At 41.5% G+C, this 17,587-nt stretch overlaps 1 protein-coding gene across 3 annotated transcripts in view; it reads right to left on the reverse strand.

Annotated features, from left to right (window-relative positions):
* Positions 1-5,270, reverse strand: part of MYLK (myosin light chain kinase) — a 276,906-nt gene extending 271,636 nt beyond the window's left edge. For 2 of the 3 annotated variants that reach the window (XM_082394844.1, XM_082394845.1), the window contains exons 1-2: positions 5,025-5,270; positions 2,357-2,464 (exon numbers count right to left, since the gene is read on the reverse strand). The gene's annotated coding sequence lies outside the window, so the exon portion shown is untranslated. The remainder of the gene's footprint in view (positions 1-2,356; positions 2,465-5,024) is intronic. The other variant, XM_082394846.1, reaches the window with a different exon arrangement.
* Between the last annotated feature and the right edge of the window lie 12,317 nt (positions 5,271-17,587).

Consider the following 17,587-nt stretch of genomic DNA (forward strand, 5'->3'; position numbering starts at 1 on the left):
CTTTGCCCTCAGGAACTCGAAGCCTAGTTCCTAGGGCCACCACACCTATGACTGCATCGCAATAAAAGTTACCAAGCACTTGTTCATCTGCCCACGGCCTCCTCAGGCAAGCAGAGAAGGGGTTCCCCCCTCCATTTATATATGTCCTTGCAGAGACCTGGACAGCGCTGGAGCTGACTCCAAACCACGGCCTCTTCCTGGTTTGTCACACAGCCTCAGGAGACATTCTACCTAGTCCAGCCCTAAAAAAGGAGAAGAGCATTCCTGCCAGGGTCAGTGCAGATGGCCAGAGCCTCCAACTGTTCATAGGGTGAAAATTCCTGCGAAAGATGGTACATTCCAGAGTCAAGGCAGACCCAGAAGACAGTGTCAGCCACAGGTGTCGAGTCTAGCTATTAGGTGGGATGGGGGCTATGACTTCAGGGATGGGTGGAAGCTGTGTGGGCAGATATAAGGTACACAGGGGCCCTGGCAGCAGACAGATGGCAGTGATCACAGAGTCAGGCCAGATAAGGAACACTCACCCCTGCTCCCCAGGGCACCCTCAGACTAAAGAGGACAGCCTTCAGGGACTTTGGAGAACCTGGTGGGACAGATGATAGAACCGACATGCATCCATTTCTCTGGCCGAGGTCAGGCCTTCCCACCCCATCACCATCCTCCAGCAGGGTGGAGCGATAATAACTCTGGCTGTTTCTGGTTCTGCCACCCAACACCTTGGCCTCTTAGACGAGGTTGTCCACCTCACTATAACGCAGGTGTCAGGTGGACTGACAGAAATGAGGCATGAGGAAAGAACACAGAGCCCCGGGAACCCAAAAGTCTTCATGGGATGGGCTTTCACTCTGGCTATAGATTTGCCTCACATAATTTTTGATCCAGTATAAAGTGAAAACAAAATTGTTCCAGGAATATTCTGGGCAGCAGAGGGAAAACACCCCTAAAATAAATCTCAGGACAAGCTGTCCTGCATGGTTGAGAGCTCACCACAGGGTCAAAGGTTCTTCACCAGGTTCTAACAAAGGAGGAGCTGAGAGCGTCTGGACACTGGAACCAAGTGTTCCCACCTTCTTCTCTTCGGGCCTGTACCCACCTTCCCTCCTCCTCATCTTCGAGGCCTTTCCTTATCACTCCAGCCTCTGAAATTCCCCCAAATGAGTCTGTACCACAGAACTTATCCCTGTTTTCTAATTATATATGTCATACATGTTAGCTGTTTCCCCACAAAAACCCAAAGTCTCTTGGGCATACTACCTTCCTTTTATAATCCTCCACAGGGCTTGATTGGAGAGGAGGTCTGTAATTCATGTTTGTTGGCTGATGTACAGGTCATTCCACAGACCTAGCAAACACTACTCAATATGTGGAATAATGGATATTCCTTCTTTTGTGCCTCCTTATATTCACATATTCATTTCATTTTTATAACCACCTTCATTGTCAGAAGAAGCAACTGCAGTCAGCCCACAGAGGTTAAATACCATACCCAGGAGCATCCAGCCAGTAAGTGAACAGCATGGCTCTAAACCCAAGTTTAACTCCAAAGATCACATTCTACTCTCTTGCTGCCTGTCCTGCCAGAAATCTGACGGAGAGCTACTCTGTACCAGAAATAGCAATCTCTGAAAACAAAAAACATAAGCAGCATCCTCAACGATGAAAGCTCAACAGTGTGGCTATTTGGTTCCTGAAAGATTCTGAGAACTATCTCATAAGGTCCTGCATTAACAAATCAGCATCCATCCCGATCTGGGGGCCCAGAGTCCGGGGTTGGGGGGAGGAGGGCGGAATCAAGCAGCAGATCTGAAAGAAAAGGAAATCCTCTCCTCATCCCGTTTCTTTTGTCTCCAGAGGGCCCAAGGGAAGAGGGGAGGGGAGAAAGGGGGACAGAAGTACCAACAATGGGGGGAGGGGACAACAGTGGGATATTCAAGAAGCCAGATCTATACATAAATTCCCACAGCTCCCTTGTGGGGTGTCCATTGTGAGCATTCACCCTCAGATAAAAGGGACGGTGAGCAGGAGGACAATGTGAGCATCTGGAAACCCAGCCTTATCCCCACAAGCTACAAACAGGGAGCAATTCTTACTGCCTCTCCTCCATTTCACAAGGGCTGCAGCCCTGACAACAGGTGGTGCATCCAACAGGGCAGGAGGGATGCATCTGCTGACCTGTAGTGACAAATACTGAGGTCCACCCACCTTGAGACTGTAAGAATTGCATTTGCTCAACCTGTTGGCTTAAAACAAATGGAAAAGTATGAAGCCAGAACTCAATAAAGAGACAAGGGCATTCATCTGCGAACGGCACAGGTGGGAGAGGCTCACACAGCAGACCCCGGCCCAGCACACTCACCTTTCAGTGCTTGTGGAGCAGGAGGCTAAGGGAGCAGAAGGAAGGGGGCAGAAGTCACATGGTGTCCACATGCAGACAGTCCTACCTCGCGTCCTCTGGGTGCACTCTCTGGCGGTCAGAGGAGAATGACAAATAGTCAAGTTGGGAGAGGACAACGTCTTCTGTTGGGAAAGGTTACTTTCTAAGGGTTATGCTCTAAATTTCCCTACATTTACAGAAAGGATAGGACAGGAAGCTTTTAAGAATGAACAATTTCCCAATCAGAGTGTGTTGGTTTGAACTGGGGGAAGGGCAGTTAGGCTTCCAAGCGGCCCTGGTGTATATTTCCAGAATACCAAGAAGTGTTGTTCTCAGAAAGATACTAAATAAAAGTCCACGTGTTCATGGGATCTCTGTACCCCTACCTCCAGGCTGGGCTGCATTCTCAAATTGTCACCTCTTGAACCTCTTAAAAGGCAAAGAGCCAATAAATCAACTGTTTCACAGACTCAGACTCATATTTTGGAGGAGAAAGCAAGGGGTCATTCTTGTAGACACTGAGTACACGGTGACCCCAGAGCATTCACAGTCTATTCCCCTCAGGCTGGGGCAGAACTCCCCAGATACGATCAAAACCCCTCCTCCACTTGTGGCACTGCAAGGGCCTCTCTCCTAACCCCAGCACCATCTGGGGCCAGCCTCCTTTGCTGACAAGCCTTCCCAACAGACTCCCCTGCAGCTGCCAGCCAGAGGCCCCTGCCCTATGGTGACTACACCTGTCTGTCTAAGGTCCAGGCAGCAGGTGAGTCCACCTAAGCTTACCAGTTAGACCAGGAACTTCTCCAGGGCCTAGTCTGCTCTGTACATGTCCCCCAAGATCTAACCCCTGAGGAAAAAGTCTCCTGATGAGAGGATCAGCAAACCTCATATAAAGAAAATACTCCAAGGCCCCAGCTACCCTCTCCTCAGTTATTTAGTTACTGCACAAAAGAAACCAAACACACAAATCCTTTGCCACTGTGGGGTAGTTTTCCTAGCTCATGCCTAGTAGTGCATGAGGACCAGCATTATTTTGTATCATGAGTGAGGGGACAGAGAGGCCCATCTTGGTGAAAAGGCTCTTGTGCAAGTCCCTAGAGTACCCACTACCCCATCCAGTAGCCAGCGTCCAGCCACTCCCCACCCAGGGCCAAGTGCCCAGGCTCCTCCCTGCTCTGGATGAAGGCTACTGGCCCACTTAGGATGGGAGACAAAGAGCCAACCTCACTCTGGGCATGAAGAAAGAACATTCCATACCAGCCTAGGGCACTATGGTGCCAGCAGCATCACCTTCTACATCCCTGCAGTATGCAGGGCAGGGAAAGAGACTAAGACAGAGGATCCACCGAAGAGAGAAGGGACAGGGGTCAAGAATTTAAAAGTACAGAGATGGAGGGGAAGAGGGAAATAAAGTGAAAAAAACAAAAATAAAAAACAAAAACAAAAACTATTTTACTAGAACCTGAAATGCCTTTTAGGCACCCAGAAGCACCTACACTTCCCCCAGAGACTTGCACTGTGGATCCCCAATGCTTTGAAGTGTGAGGGGTTCCCTAAATGGTCCTCTCAAGCCCCTCATTTGCAAATAACTCATTGACAAGTTGTGCATTTTGACAAAAGATTGCACTAAATCAGGGAAGAACCTACAGCCCCAGCTGGAAGGGGGATGCAACGCTAGGCAGTCTCCCGAGGGCTTGGGGGGCGCAGGGGCGGATTGCACATACTCTGCTCTTTGCACTTGGGGAGAGGAGGGATGGTAAAACCAGCGGCCTGAGGCCTGGCACTATTCCCACTGCCCGGGTGTTCCCCCACCAGGGCCCAGCTCCTTCAATTGCAAGGGCTATTTTTACCCCTTCTAGGACCCAAAGAAGCTGGGTCTTTCTCCTTCAGGTTACTATATAGAGGATGTGCTCTCCCAACAACAAAATGCTCTCCCCATCAGCCCGTCTTCACATCTGCAACACCACTCCAAGAAATTCAGCCCTTTGGGTCTTGAAGAGTGTAAGTAGCCACAGGTTCCAGGGAGGAGTTCTGCCTTAACCATAGACAGCTAACACCTGGGAATTAGTTTAGCCTAAACTTTCCAACCGCAATGATCTGCGAACAAGGGTCCTTCAACCATGAAACTCCGCTTGAAGACAAGGAGGCAGAGCAGGCGAGGGGCTTCAGTGAGGAGCAGGGAGTGAGAGCAAGACTGTGACGCCCGACGCCCCAGTTTTGCCTGGGACGCCGGGGCTGCCGCCACTGCCCTCTCTTCCCAGACTCGCATTTAGGCTAGGAGGACTTTCACGTGGCACCTCCGCCCCCGCAGCTGGGAGAAGAGCCCACCTCTCTTCCTTGAAGGCTAGCGGCGATTTGCAGCCCTCAAATCAAAAGCGCCCCCTTCGGATGACGCCTATAGAGACAACCGCGTAACTGTCCCCAAGCACCTCACCTTTCAAAAGAAAACCGTGCTGCCTGAAAACGCTGGGGTCGCCGCCTTACGCGCCACACCCCGCCCCAACTCCTCGCCGCACGTAGGAACCCCTCTCGAACAGTGGAGCCAAGGGCAGGCTCCCGAGGGAGGGGGTCCCGACCCCAGGACCCCCGCCCTCGGGGAGTGACTCCCAGGGACCGCGCCGGGACAAAAGCGTGGGGCGGGCTCACTCACCCGCGCGGCGAAGGCGGCCCGGGAGCCGAGGCACGGCGCTCGGCGGGGGCGTCCCGGCCACCGGCGCGCAGCGCAGGTTCAGCGCTCAATCCGCCGCCGGCTGCGGAACGGGAGGCGCGGGGAGCCCGCGAGGCAAGTCCCGCACGGGACGGGGCGGGGCGAGGGTGAGTGGCCGCTGAGAAAGCGAGCAAGTGGGAGAGCAAACGCGAGCGTGCTAGCGACTGAGAGCACGACGCTCCGAGTCCAGACCCAAAAGGCCGCCTCTGGCTCACACGCGCTGATTTGCATGTCATTTGCATAGCGCTCTGGGAATGGACCTGCGGTCCTTCCGCCACGCCTACCCGCCCTCCTCCCCCGGGTCGGGAGAGGAGAATCCGGAGCGGAACCGAGCGCTGGACGTCAGTCCACCTCGCCCTTCCCCCGACACCGCCCCAACTCCTCCTTGCACACCGGACTGGTGGCCTTCAGGGTGTTTTCTCATGTTTTCCCGTGGAAGACCACTCGATACACAAAAGAAGAACACACACTTGAAAAAGTCTGTAGACTTTAAAATTAATTTTTTCTTTGATGTGGCTATCAAAAACAACAACGAATCGAGTAGATTCCCCCAAATGAATGCACTTTTGGTTTTTGGACAAAGTATCGCGAAAAACTTGCTCATTTTCAAAATTGGACACAAGGCGCAATTTTGTTCTGCCTGGATAACATAGTCCTTAAAAAGGCGGGTTCTGGAGTTGAGAACTCTTACCCCTTACTTTACAGCTGCAAAATTTTGGGCAAATTACTAATCTCTGTTACTCCGTCTTCTTATCTCTAAAATGGGACAGTCTGCCTCATAGGAATGTAAGGCTTCAGTTGAGATAAGCCAGGTAAAGCGCTTAGGATAGCGCCTAACAGAGTTTACTTTTTTTTTTTTTTAATTTATTTATTTATTTATTTATGGCTGTGTTGGGTCTTCGTTTCTGTGCTAGGACTTTCTCTAGTTGTGGCAAGCGGGGGCCATCTTCATCGCGGTGCGCGAGCCTCTCACTATCGCGGCCTCTCTTGTTGCGGAGCACAGGCTCCAGATGCCCAGGCTCAGTAATTGTGGCTCACGGGCCCAGTTGCTCCACGGCATGTGGGATCTTCCCAGACCAGGGCTCGAACCCGTGTCCCCTCCATTGGCAGGCAGATTCTCAACCACTGCACCACCAGGGAAGCCCCAGAGTTTACTTTTAAACGTGCGAGTATGATCTATATCTACTTAATGGAGAGGCAATCAGACCAAGGCGAGGCAAGAAAGAGGAAGGGAGAGGTAGGGGAAGAGGCTATAGAAGGCAAAGAGAGAACGGCCTAAGATTAGAGACAGTCTCTCAAAGGTTCAGGCCAGGGTTCCCCCACCCAATTCTGCTGTTAGGCTAACCAGACCCAGCTCTGAGAAAGCATTTCTATATCTTCTTTCCCCGCAGAAGATCCAGCTGTGAATGCATTTTGAAACGTTATCATGGGATGTTCTGGAGAAATATTAAAAATGTTCAGCTCAGCTACTTCTTAAAAAAAAAAAAAAATTGAATCTAAAGGAAGCAAAGTCTGTTCTGTGGTGGAGAGTCCCAGATTGGGAGACCTGAATGTTAGACCTGGTTCTGGCACTAGCTTCGTGGAGCTTGCGGGAGTCACCATCTCTGGCCCTCAGTTTTCTAATCTGGAAAATGAGGAAGCTCCTTGGGATGTTTTTTGTTTTTTTGTTTTTTTCAGGCATCTTCCAGCTCTGAAATTTCAGCCCCAGGGTTCCTCTGATATTTTCCTTTGTTGTGTGTTAAGAATCCCTCATTGGTTTGGAGGATAACTACACAGCCTTTTCAAAATTAATATTTTTCCTCTTGCCTAATATTTAGTTTGCATCTGATATGAAATATTTTGTAGAGCTTTCTGATCTCTTCATTTGGACTCTTTCCTTCCCCCCCCCAAACTGTTTATTCCAGGTAAAGGAGTACTTATTATGCATTTTATAGTAATATAAAACACAAGTACAGAAAACCACACAAAACAAATATATAGATTATATAGACTGGTGAATTTTTATGAGGCAAACATCCTTGCAGTCACCACCCAGGTCAACAAATAGACCTCTGCCAGCCACCCCAGAAGCCTCTGCATGTGCCCCATCCCTATCCCTATCACTTTTGCTAGTTTCTTTACATAATTATCTCCCAAGTTGCATCTTGCCCTTTTTTTTTTTTAATTTAATTAATTTATTTATTTATGGCAGTGTTGGGTCTTCGTTTCTGTGCGAGGGCTTTCTCTAGTTGCGGCAATTAGGGGCCACTCTTCATCGCGGTGCGCGGGCCTCTCACTATCGCAGCCTCTCTTGTTGCGGAGCACAGGCTCCAGTCGCGCAGGCTCCGTAGTTGTGGCTCACGGGCCTAGTTGCTCCGTGGCATGTGGGATCCTCCCAGATCAGGGCTCGAACCCGTGTCCCCTGCATTGGCAGGCAGAGTCTCAACCACTGCACCACCAGGGAAGCCCAACCATTTATTTATTTATTTATTTATTTTTAACTTGATGTGCCTTTTAAGCCTTTTGTTACAGTTTATCTGTGGAAGGACAGTAGGCCTTTTGACCTGTGGAGTTTCCCACAGTCTGGGAGCTGTATTTCAATAGGGTACTTCAGCATATTCCTCTGTCCTCTGCATTTCTTGCAAACTGGCAACTGCCCCAGAGGTTTCACCAGTCTGAGGTTCCATCTGTCTGGCAAAACTGTAGATGGTGGTGTGTTCTTTCATCAGGAGGTTGGTAATGTCTGGTTTTGCTCTTTTTCTTTTGAGGCTAGCAGGTGTTCATGCTGAATATTCCTAGAACCCTGAATTAAGTCACTGAGGGCTGCAAAACGATGATATTTTAATTCTATAATTTTGTTTTTATTTATTAGCTGAATAAGTTTATAAGGAGATGTTTCCTCTCATCCAGTATTTTGTTACCATAAGTTCATAAGAGAAAATTTGGATAAATACTTACTTTTTTCTTTTAATTTACACCAGTTTTCAAGATAATGAATTGGTTCTCTGTCATCCTCAAAAGGTGACTTAATTAGGTTTCTTAGTGTCATTATAATTCATGGATTTACACATAGTTGATGTGTTTCAATCTACTGTAATTCTAATCTTTATTAAAGCTCAAATTGTCCAATCTTTGGCCAGTAGGTATCTTCCTTGCTACCTAGTATAACAAGATGTTCCAGGCTCATTTTGTACATTTGCTGCTCCAGACCTGGAATCAGCCATTTCTCCAAAAGAAGCACTAATTACGTTTATTTATTGATACCTTTATTGATATGGACACTAGGGGGTGTTCATTGCTACTAGGTTGATAACTGTTTCTATGTCTTTTCAATAGGTAGAATTATGATAGAATATGTCACGAGTTCATGTTACTATTTCTAATTCAATTTCAGGACTACAGTGTTTTAAATTAACCCCTGCTAAATTACATCAGGATCTCAGAAGAAATTCCACATGGAGAATTCCGGTTCTCAAGAATTTACAAATCCACCAGAGGGCAGACAGCAGAAGCAAGAAGAACTACAGTCCTGCAGCCTGTGGAACAAAAACCACATTCACAGAAAGATAGACAAGAAGAAAAGGCAGAAGGCTATGTACCAGATGAAGGAACAAGATAAAACCCCAGAAAAACAACTAAATGAAGTGGAGATAGGCAACCTTCCAGAAAAAGAATTCAGAATAATGATAGCAAAGATGATCCAGGACCTCAGAAAAAGAATGGAGGCAAAGATCAAGAAGATGCAAGAAATGTTTAACAAAGACCTAGAAGAATTAAAGAACAAACAAACAGAGATGAACAATACAATAACTGAAATGAAAACTACACTAGAAGGAATCAATAGCAGAATAACTGAGGCAGAAGAATGGATAAGTGACCTGGAAGACAGAATGGTGGAATTTACTGCTGTGGAACAAAATAAAGAAAAAAGAATGAAAAGAAATGAAGACAGCCTAAGGGACCTCTGGGACAACATTAAACGCAACAACATTCATATTATAGGGGTCCCAGAAGGAGAAGAGAGAGAGAAAGGACCCAAGAAAATATTTGAAGGGATTATAGTTGAAAACTTCCCTAACATGGGAAAGGAAATACCCACCCAAGTCCAGGAAGCACAGAGAGTCCCAGGCAGGATAAACCCAAGGAGAAACATGCTGAGACACATAGTAATCAAATTTGCAAAAATTAAAGACAAAGAAAAATTATTGAAAGCAGCAAGGGAAAAATGACAAATAACATACAAGGGAACTCCCATAAGGTTAACAGCTGATTTCTCAGCAGAAACTCTACAAGCCAGAAGGGATTGGCATGACATATTTAAAGTGATGAAAGGGAAGAAACTACAACCAAGATTACTCTACCCAGCAAGGATCTCATTCAGATTCGATGGAGAAATCAAAAGCTTTACAGACAAGCAAAAGCTAAGAGAATTCAGCACCACAAAACCAGCTCTACAACAAATGTTAAAGGAACTTCTCTAAGTGGGAAACACAAGAGAAGAAAAAGACCTACAAAAACAAACACAAATCAATTAAGAAAATGGTAATAGGAACATACATATTGATAATTACCTTAAACGTGAATGGATTAAATGCTCCAACCAAAAGACACAGGCTCACTGAATGGATACAAAAACAAGATCCGTATATATGCTGTCTACAAGAGATCCACTTAGGATCTAGGGACACACACAGACTGAAAGTGAGGGGATGGAAAAAGATATTCCATGCAAATGGAAATCAAAAGAAAGCTGGAGTAGCAATACTCATATCAGATAAAATAGACTTTAAAATAAAGAATGTTACAAGAGACAAGGAAGGACACTCCATAATGATCAAGGGATCAATCCAGGAAGATATAACAATTATAAATATGTATGCTCCCAACATAGGAGCACCTCAATACATAAGGCAACTGCTAACAGCTATAAAAGAGGAAATCGACAGTAACACAATAATAGTGGGGGATTTTAACACCTCACTTATACCAATGGACACATCATCCAAACAGAAAATTAATGAGGAAACACAAGCTTTAAATGACACAATAGACCAGGCAGATTTAATTGACATTTATAGGACATTCCATCAAAAACAGCAGATTACACTTTCTTCTCAAGTGTGCATGGAACATTCTCCAGGATAGATCATATCTTGGGTCACAGATCAAGCCTCAGTAAATTTAAGAAAATTGAAATCATATCAAGCCTCTTTTCTGACCACAACGCTATGAGTTTAGAAATCAATTACACGGAAAATCCATAAAAAACACAAACACATGGAGGCTATACAATATGTTACTAAATAACCAAGAGATCACTGAAGAAATCAAAGAGGAAATCAAAAAATACCTAGAGACAAATGACAATGAAAACACAATGATCCAAAACCTATGGGATGCAGTTTTAAGAGGGAAGTTTATAGCAATACAAGCCTACCTCAAGAAACAAGAAACATCTAAAATAAACAATCTAACCTTACACCTAAAGGAACTAGAGAAAGAAGAACAAACAAAACCCAACGTTAGCAGAAGGAAAGAAATCATAAAGATCAGAGCAGAAATAAACGAAATACAAACAAAGAAAACAATAGCAAAGATCAATAAAAGTAAAAGCTGGTTCTTTGAGAAGATAAACAAAATTGATAAACCATTAGCCAGATTCATCAAGAAAACAAGGGAGAAGACTCAAATCAATAAAATTAGAAATGAAAAAGGAGAAGTTACAACAGACACCACAGAAATACAAAGCGTCCTAAGAGACTACTACAAGCAACTCTATGCCAATAAAATGGACAACCTGGAAGAAATGGACAAATTCTTAGAAAGGTATAACCTTCCAAGACTGAACCAGGAAGAAATATAAAATATGAACAGATCAATCACAAGTAATGAAATTGAAACTGTGACTAAAAATCTTCCAACAAGCAAAAGTCCAGGACCAGATGGCTTCACAGGTGAATTCTATCAAACATTTAGACAAGAGCTAACACCCATCCTTCTCAAACTCTTCCAAAGAATTGCAGAGGAAGGAACACTCTCAAACTCGTTCTACGAGGCCACCATCACCCTGATATGAAAACCAGACAAAGATACTACAAAAAAAGAAAATTACAGACCAATATCACTGATGAATATAGATGCAAAAATCCTCAACAAAATACTAGCAAACAGAATCCAACAACACATTAAAAGGATCATACACCATGATCAAGTGGGATTTATCCCAGGGATGCAAGGATTCTTCAATATACACAAATCAATCAATGTGATACACCATATTAACAAATTGAAGAATAAAAACCATATGATCATCAAAAAAAAAAAACCTTTTATATATTAGCAAATAAAATCCAGTAAAAAAAAAAAAAAGGTTAATATATCAAGTAACTGACCAAGTAATGTTTATATCAGGAATGCAAATTTGGTTTTACATTTGGAAATACATTTCACCATATTAACAGAATAAAGGAGAAAATCCATATGATCATCTAAATAGAGGCAGGAAAAAACATATAACAAAAATTTAACAACAAATTTGTGAGAAAAACTATCACCAAATTAGGAACAGAAGAGAACTTCATCAATCTGATAAAGAGCTTCTACAGAAAAATATAGCACTGACGCCATGCTTAGTTATCACACTGAATGTTTTTGCTGTAAAATTCGGCACACGGCAAGATTGTCCGCTCTCATCAGTCTTATTCAACATTTCAGCAATAACGTGTAAAAAAGAATTAAAAGACATTCAGATTGGACAGGAAGAAGCAAAGGTGTCTTTATTTGTAGATTTCATAATTGTTATTTTAAAAATGCTAAGAAATATACACCAAAACTATTATATTTAATAAATAAATTTACCAGCATTAGAGAACAATAGGTTAATATAAAAAGATTAATTTTATTTTTAGTTACTAACAATAAACAATTGGAGATAAAATCTATTGAAAAAAAAGAATTTACGGGATGATGAAATTAGAATATCCCAATTTACTACTTTGTTTTATTTCATATTAAACACACAACAATGTCAAAATAACAATATTAATACTATCACCACCAATTCTAATTGTTGAAAACAGTTAATTTTTGCATATATTATCCATTTTATTATAATTGGGCTCTAATAGTTGTCAGCTTCTATAGCTAGCCCGTGTGTACTATAATCTTCCTCATTTAGCCCTTATTTAATCTTTTTTTTTTTTGGCCATGCCGCACAGCATATGGGATCTTAGTTCCCCAAACAGGGATTGAACCTGTGCCCCCTGCAATGGAAACGTGGAGTCCTAACCACTGGACTGCCAGGGAATTCCCAGCCCTCATTTAATCTTAGTTCCATAGGTAAACATATATTTAATCCTCATCATTAATTCCTTATGTCTCTCTAATCTAGCCATTTTGGTTGTCTGAAAGCTTGTCCTCTGTAGATTCCTTAGGATGGGCTTATGGAAAGAGTATTACCTGAGTTCTTTTATGTTGATTACAATATGTCTATGCCATTTATACTTGAAGGTCAATTTTACTGGATATTTTACTTGACTTGCATTTTCTTTCCTTGAAAATCTTAAATATGTTTTGCCACTTACTTATGGCATAAAGAATTGCTGTTAAAAAGTCTGATAGTCTACTTTTCTATCACTTTTAAGTTACATGCTCTTTTTGCATAGATACTTAAAGAACTTTATCTTTTTTCATTAAAGTCCAGTAATTTTACTAGAATATGTATATTGATTATTCTGGTTTGCTATTTCTCAGGTAGACAGTGTGTTCTTTCAAAATGTAGCTTTAAACATATATATTAAGTTTCTCTATATTTACATTATATATTTAATTTCAGGAAAGTTTTTCTTTAATTATAATTTTTAATATTTGTTCTGTTCCCTTGCTTTAAGTTGCTTCCCTGGGAACTTCCATTATCTGTATGTTGGACCTCTTTTGCCTGTCTTCGATATTTGTTCCTTTCCCACAAATACTTTGAATTTCCTTCTTCATTTTTTTAAAAAAATTAATTAATTAATTTTTATTTTTGGCTGCCTTGGGTCTTCATTGCTGCGCACAGGCTTTCTCTAGTTGTGGTGAGTGGGGGCTACTCTTCGATGTGCTGCATGGGCTTCTCATTGCAGTGGCTTCTCTTGTTGCGGAACACAGGCTCTAGGTGCACGGGCTTCAGTAGTTGTGGCACGCAGGCTCAGTAGTTGTGGCACATGGGCTTAGTTGCTCCGCGGCATGTGGGATCTTCCCGGGACAGGGCTTGAACCTGTGTCCCCTGAATTGGCAGGCAGAGTCTTAACCACTGTGCCACCAGGGAAACCTCCTTCATTTCTTTTTGATTTTAAAACTTTCTCTCCTTTTCACCTTCTCTTTCAAGGTTTTTCTTGTTGTGTTTCTTTGCTCTTGTGTCACTTATAGTTTAATCTTCATTTCTCAAATTTTTTTTTTTACTATTCTAATTCTTCTTTGAGTTCTGATCCAATTTCTGAGTTTCTCTAATTCTGATGTATGTTGTTCTTATGTCACTTTTTCAATGACTTTTAGCTCTCTTAGGATATTAGAGCTTTGATTTGTTTTTTGAGCATATCTTTCTGGCAGGTATTCATTGTAGGGATGTTAATCTGATCTGATCCTTATTCCTTTTTTTTTTCTTAGTTTTGCCTGAGAGTTGACCTTGACTCTTTTCTGTTGTTCATTTTAACATGAATTTTATTTTCCTGAACTTTTAGAAGGAGATTTAATCCAGATAGCTTTTTTAACTTCACAGAACTCTCCATTTTGTTGTTTCTGTGGAGTGTTAAAAAAATTTTGGTGGCTGGATTTCTGAGATTTCCTGGCTTTGCTCCTCTCACTCACTTTTATCTGGCTCTTCCTTTTCCTTCAGCTCTGTTTTCCCTATCATGTCAATTTTTTTTTCACTTTTTAAAAATTGTGGCAAAATATATATGATATACCATTTTAACCAGTTTTAAATGTACAATTTAGTGACATTAAGTACATTCACAGTGTTGTATAACCACCACCATTATGTATTTCCAGACCTTTTTCATCATCCCAAACAGAAACTCTATGTACATTAAGCAATAACTCCCCATACCCCCTTCTCTCCAGTCTGTGGTAACCTCCATTCTACTTCCTGTCTCTATCAATGTGCCTAGTCTAATAGATACCTCATATAAGTGGAATCATACAATATTTGTCCTTTTCGTGTGGTTATTTCATTTAGCATAAAACAAGGGTCATCTATATTGTACCATGTATCAAAACTTCATTTCTTTTTATAGCTGAATAATAATATTCCATTGTATGTATAAACCAAATTTTCTTTATCCATTCATGTAGTGATGGCCGCTTGTTTCCACTTTTTGGCTATTGTGAACAATGCCATTATGAATATTGGCATACAAGTATCTGTTTGAGTCCCTGTTTTCAACTCTGTTGGGTATATATCTAAGAGTGGAATTGCTGGGTCATACGATAAGTCTCTTTATAACTTTTTGAGGAACCACCAAACTATTTCCATAGTGTCTGTACCATTTTACATTCCCACCAACAATGCACAGACGTTCCAAATTCTCCACATCCTCACCAATGTTTTTGAGATTTGAGATTTCTTATTTGACCTATGTGTTATCTAGAAGCATATTGTTTAATCTCCAAGTATTTGGGGGCATTTTCCAGCTATCTTTCTGTTATTGGTTTCTAGTTTAATTCTATTGTGGTCTGAGAGCAGACATTGTGTGGTTTTTATTCTTTTGAATTTAAGGTGTGCTTTAAGGTCCAGAATGTGGTCTATCTCGGTGAATGTTCCATGTGAGTTTGAGAAGAATGTGTATTCTTCTGTTGTTAGATAGTCCATAGATGTCAATTTTTTCCAGGTGATTGATGGTGGTGTGAATTCAACTATGTCCTTACTGATTCTACCTGCTGATATATCTATTTTTGATAGAGAGGTGATAAAGTCTCCTACTGTAATAGTGGATTCATCTATTTCTCCTTGTAGTTCTATCAGTTTTTGCCTCATGTATTTTGTTGCTCTGCTGTTACGCACATACATGTTAAGGATTATTATGTCTTCTTGGAGAATTGACCCCTTCAGCACTATTTAATGCCCTTCTTTATCCCTAATTTTCATTGCTCTGAAATCTGCTTTGTGTGAAATTAGTATAAATACTCCTGCTTTTCTTGATTAGTGTCAGAATAGTATATCTTTATCCAACCATTTACTTTGAATTTGTATGTGTCATATTTAAAGTGGGTTTCTTGTAGACAGCATAGAATTGGGTCCTGTTTTTTGATCCACTCTGACAATATCTGTCTTTTAAGTTGGTGCATTTAGACCATTGACATTCAAAGTGATTATTGGTATAGCTGGGTTAATAAGTTACCATATTTCTTACTATGTTCTATTTGTTATCCTTGTTCTTTCCTCTGATATTCACTGTGAGAACCAACTTGGGGTATTGAAGGTGAAGCACAAAAGTGTAGGCCACTTCCCCACTCCATGTCCGGGTGCCCCTAAAGTTTTTAACTCTTAGACACATCTATACTGAGCTTCCATCAATTTGTAAATTCATGTCAATTTGTCAATTGATGTCAATTTGACAATTGTCAATTTGTCAATCCAGGTTTTTCCTCCCTGGTGCTCATTCCTGCAGAGGTGTCTGTTCATGGGTTTTTGCTCCAGTAAGTTGTGATTCTTTGTCTCCATCTGTTTGTCCCTCCAATATTGGAAGCAATGGTTTGCCCTGTGAGATCACTTCTCTTACAGATCTAAGAAGCGTTGTTAATTTTTCAGTTTGTTCAGCTTTTTATGTGTTGTCAGGGTGGAGATGTCCACACTTCTTACATTCCAGACCAGAAACTAGAAGTCTCTCATCAACATTTTAAGTTTTCTGTGATTTTTTTTCTTTTTCTTTTTTATAATAGCCATCTTAGCAGTTGTGAAGTATATCCCATTGTGGTTTTGATTTGCATTTCCCTGATGACTAATGATGTTGAGCATATTTTCATGTGCTTATTGGCCATTTGTATATCTTCTTTCGAGAAATGTCTTTGAATTCTTTTGCCCCTTTTTAAATTAGATTGTTGGGTTTTTTTCATCATTGAGTTTTAGGGGTTCTTTATATATTCTGGATACTAATCCTTTGTTGGATATATGATTTGCAAATATTTTCTCCCATTCTGTGGGTTGCCTTTTCACATCATTGTGTCCTTTGATGCCAAAAGTTTTAAATTTTGATGGATTCAATTTATCCATTTTTTCTTTTGTTGCCTGTGATATTGATGCCATACTTAAACTATTGTCAAATCCAAGGCCATGAAGATTTTCTCCTATGTAAGAATTTTATAGTTTTAGCTATTGCATTTAGGTTTTTAATCGATTTTGAATTAATTTTTGCAAATGGGGTAAGGTAAGGGTCCAACTTCATTCTTTTGTATGTGGGTATCTAGTTTTCCCAGTGCCATTTGTTGAAAAGACTGTTTTTTCCCCATAGAATGGTCTTGGCAGTCTTGTCAAAAATCAATTGGCCATATATGCAAGGGTTTATTTCTGGACTTTCTATTCTATTCCAATGGTCTATATGTCTGTCCTTATGCCATTCCACACTGTTTTGATTATTGGAGCTTTGTATTACGTTTTAAAATCATGAAGTGTGAGACCACCAACTTTGTTCATCTTTTTGAGATTGTTTTGGTTATTTGGGGGTCCCTTGAGATGTCATATGAATTTTAGGACCTTTTCCCCTCCTATATTTGCAAAAAACCATTGAGATTTTGAGAGAGATTGCATTGAATCTGTAGATTGCTTTGGGTAGTACTGTCATCTTAATAATATTAAGCCTTCCAGTCCACAAACACAAGATGTCTTCTCATTTATTTTCTTTCTTTTCTTCTTTCATTTCTTTTCGCAATATTTTGTAGTTTTTGGTGTAAAAGTCTTTCACCTCCTTGGTTAAATTTATTTCTAACTACTTTATTCATTTTTGATGCTACTGAAAATGGAATTGTCTTCTTAATTTCCTTTTCTGATTGCTCATTCCTAGTATATAGAAATGTAACTGATTTTTGCTTATTGATTTTATATCCTGCCCTATTATGACAATTTTATTCCACTTCCAAAAATTTATACTTAATGTGAAGTTCTGTCCTGAAAGGGAATCCTGGCTGGTCAGTTTTAAGAGTTAATGGGGGCTGGACTGTACCAGTCCTTATAAACTATGGCTAATGACTAGAGATCAAGAGGGTTTGCATAAAGTTACAGGAAATATATCACTTAACCTGAAAAATACCATGGTCCAAACACACAAACCTAGTGCATGATGGCTGGTTTGTCAAGATTAAATAAATCAGCTTCAGAGAGAAATTTTTCTGTTTGTCCCCTTTGATGTCCTGAAATAATGCAAGTTAGCCCCATTGCCCCACAGCAAGACACTAGTTGTAGAAAATATTCCTTTGCTTGATGGGGATGGGGTTTCCATTTATTTTTACTGCCTTCCTAGGAAGTTTAATCTGCAAGTCCTGGCCTCCATCTGTCT

The sequence above is a fragment of the Balaenoptera borealis genome (genome assembly GCF_965194805.1).
Source record: "Balaenoptera borealis genome assembly, chromosome: 5".
Lineage (NCBI taxonomy): Eukaryota > Metazoa > Chordata > Mammalia > Artiodactyla > Balaenopteridae > Balaenoptera > Balaenoptera borealis.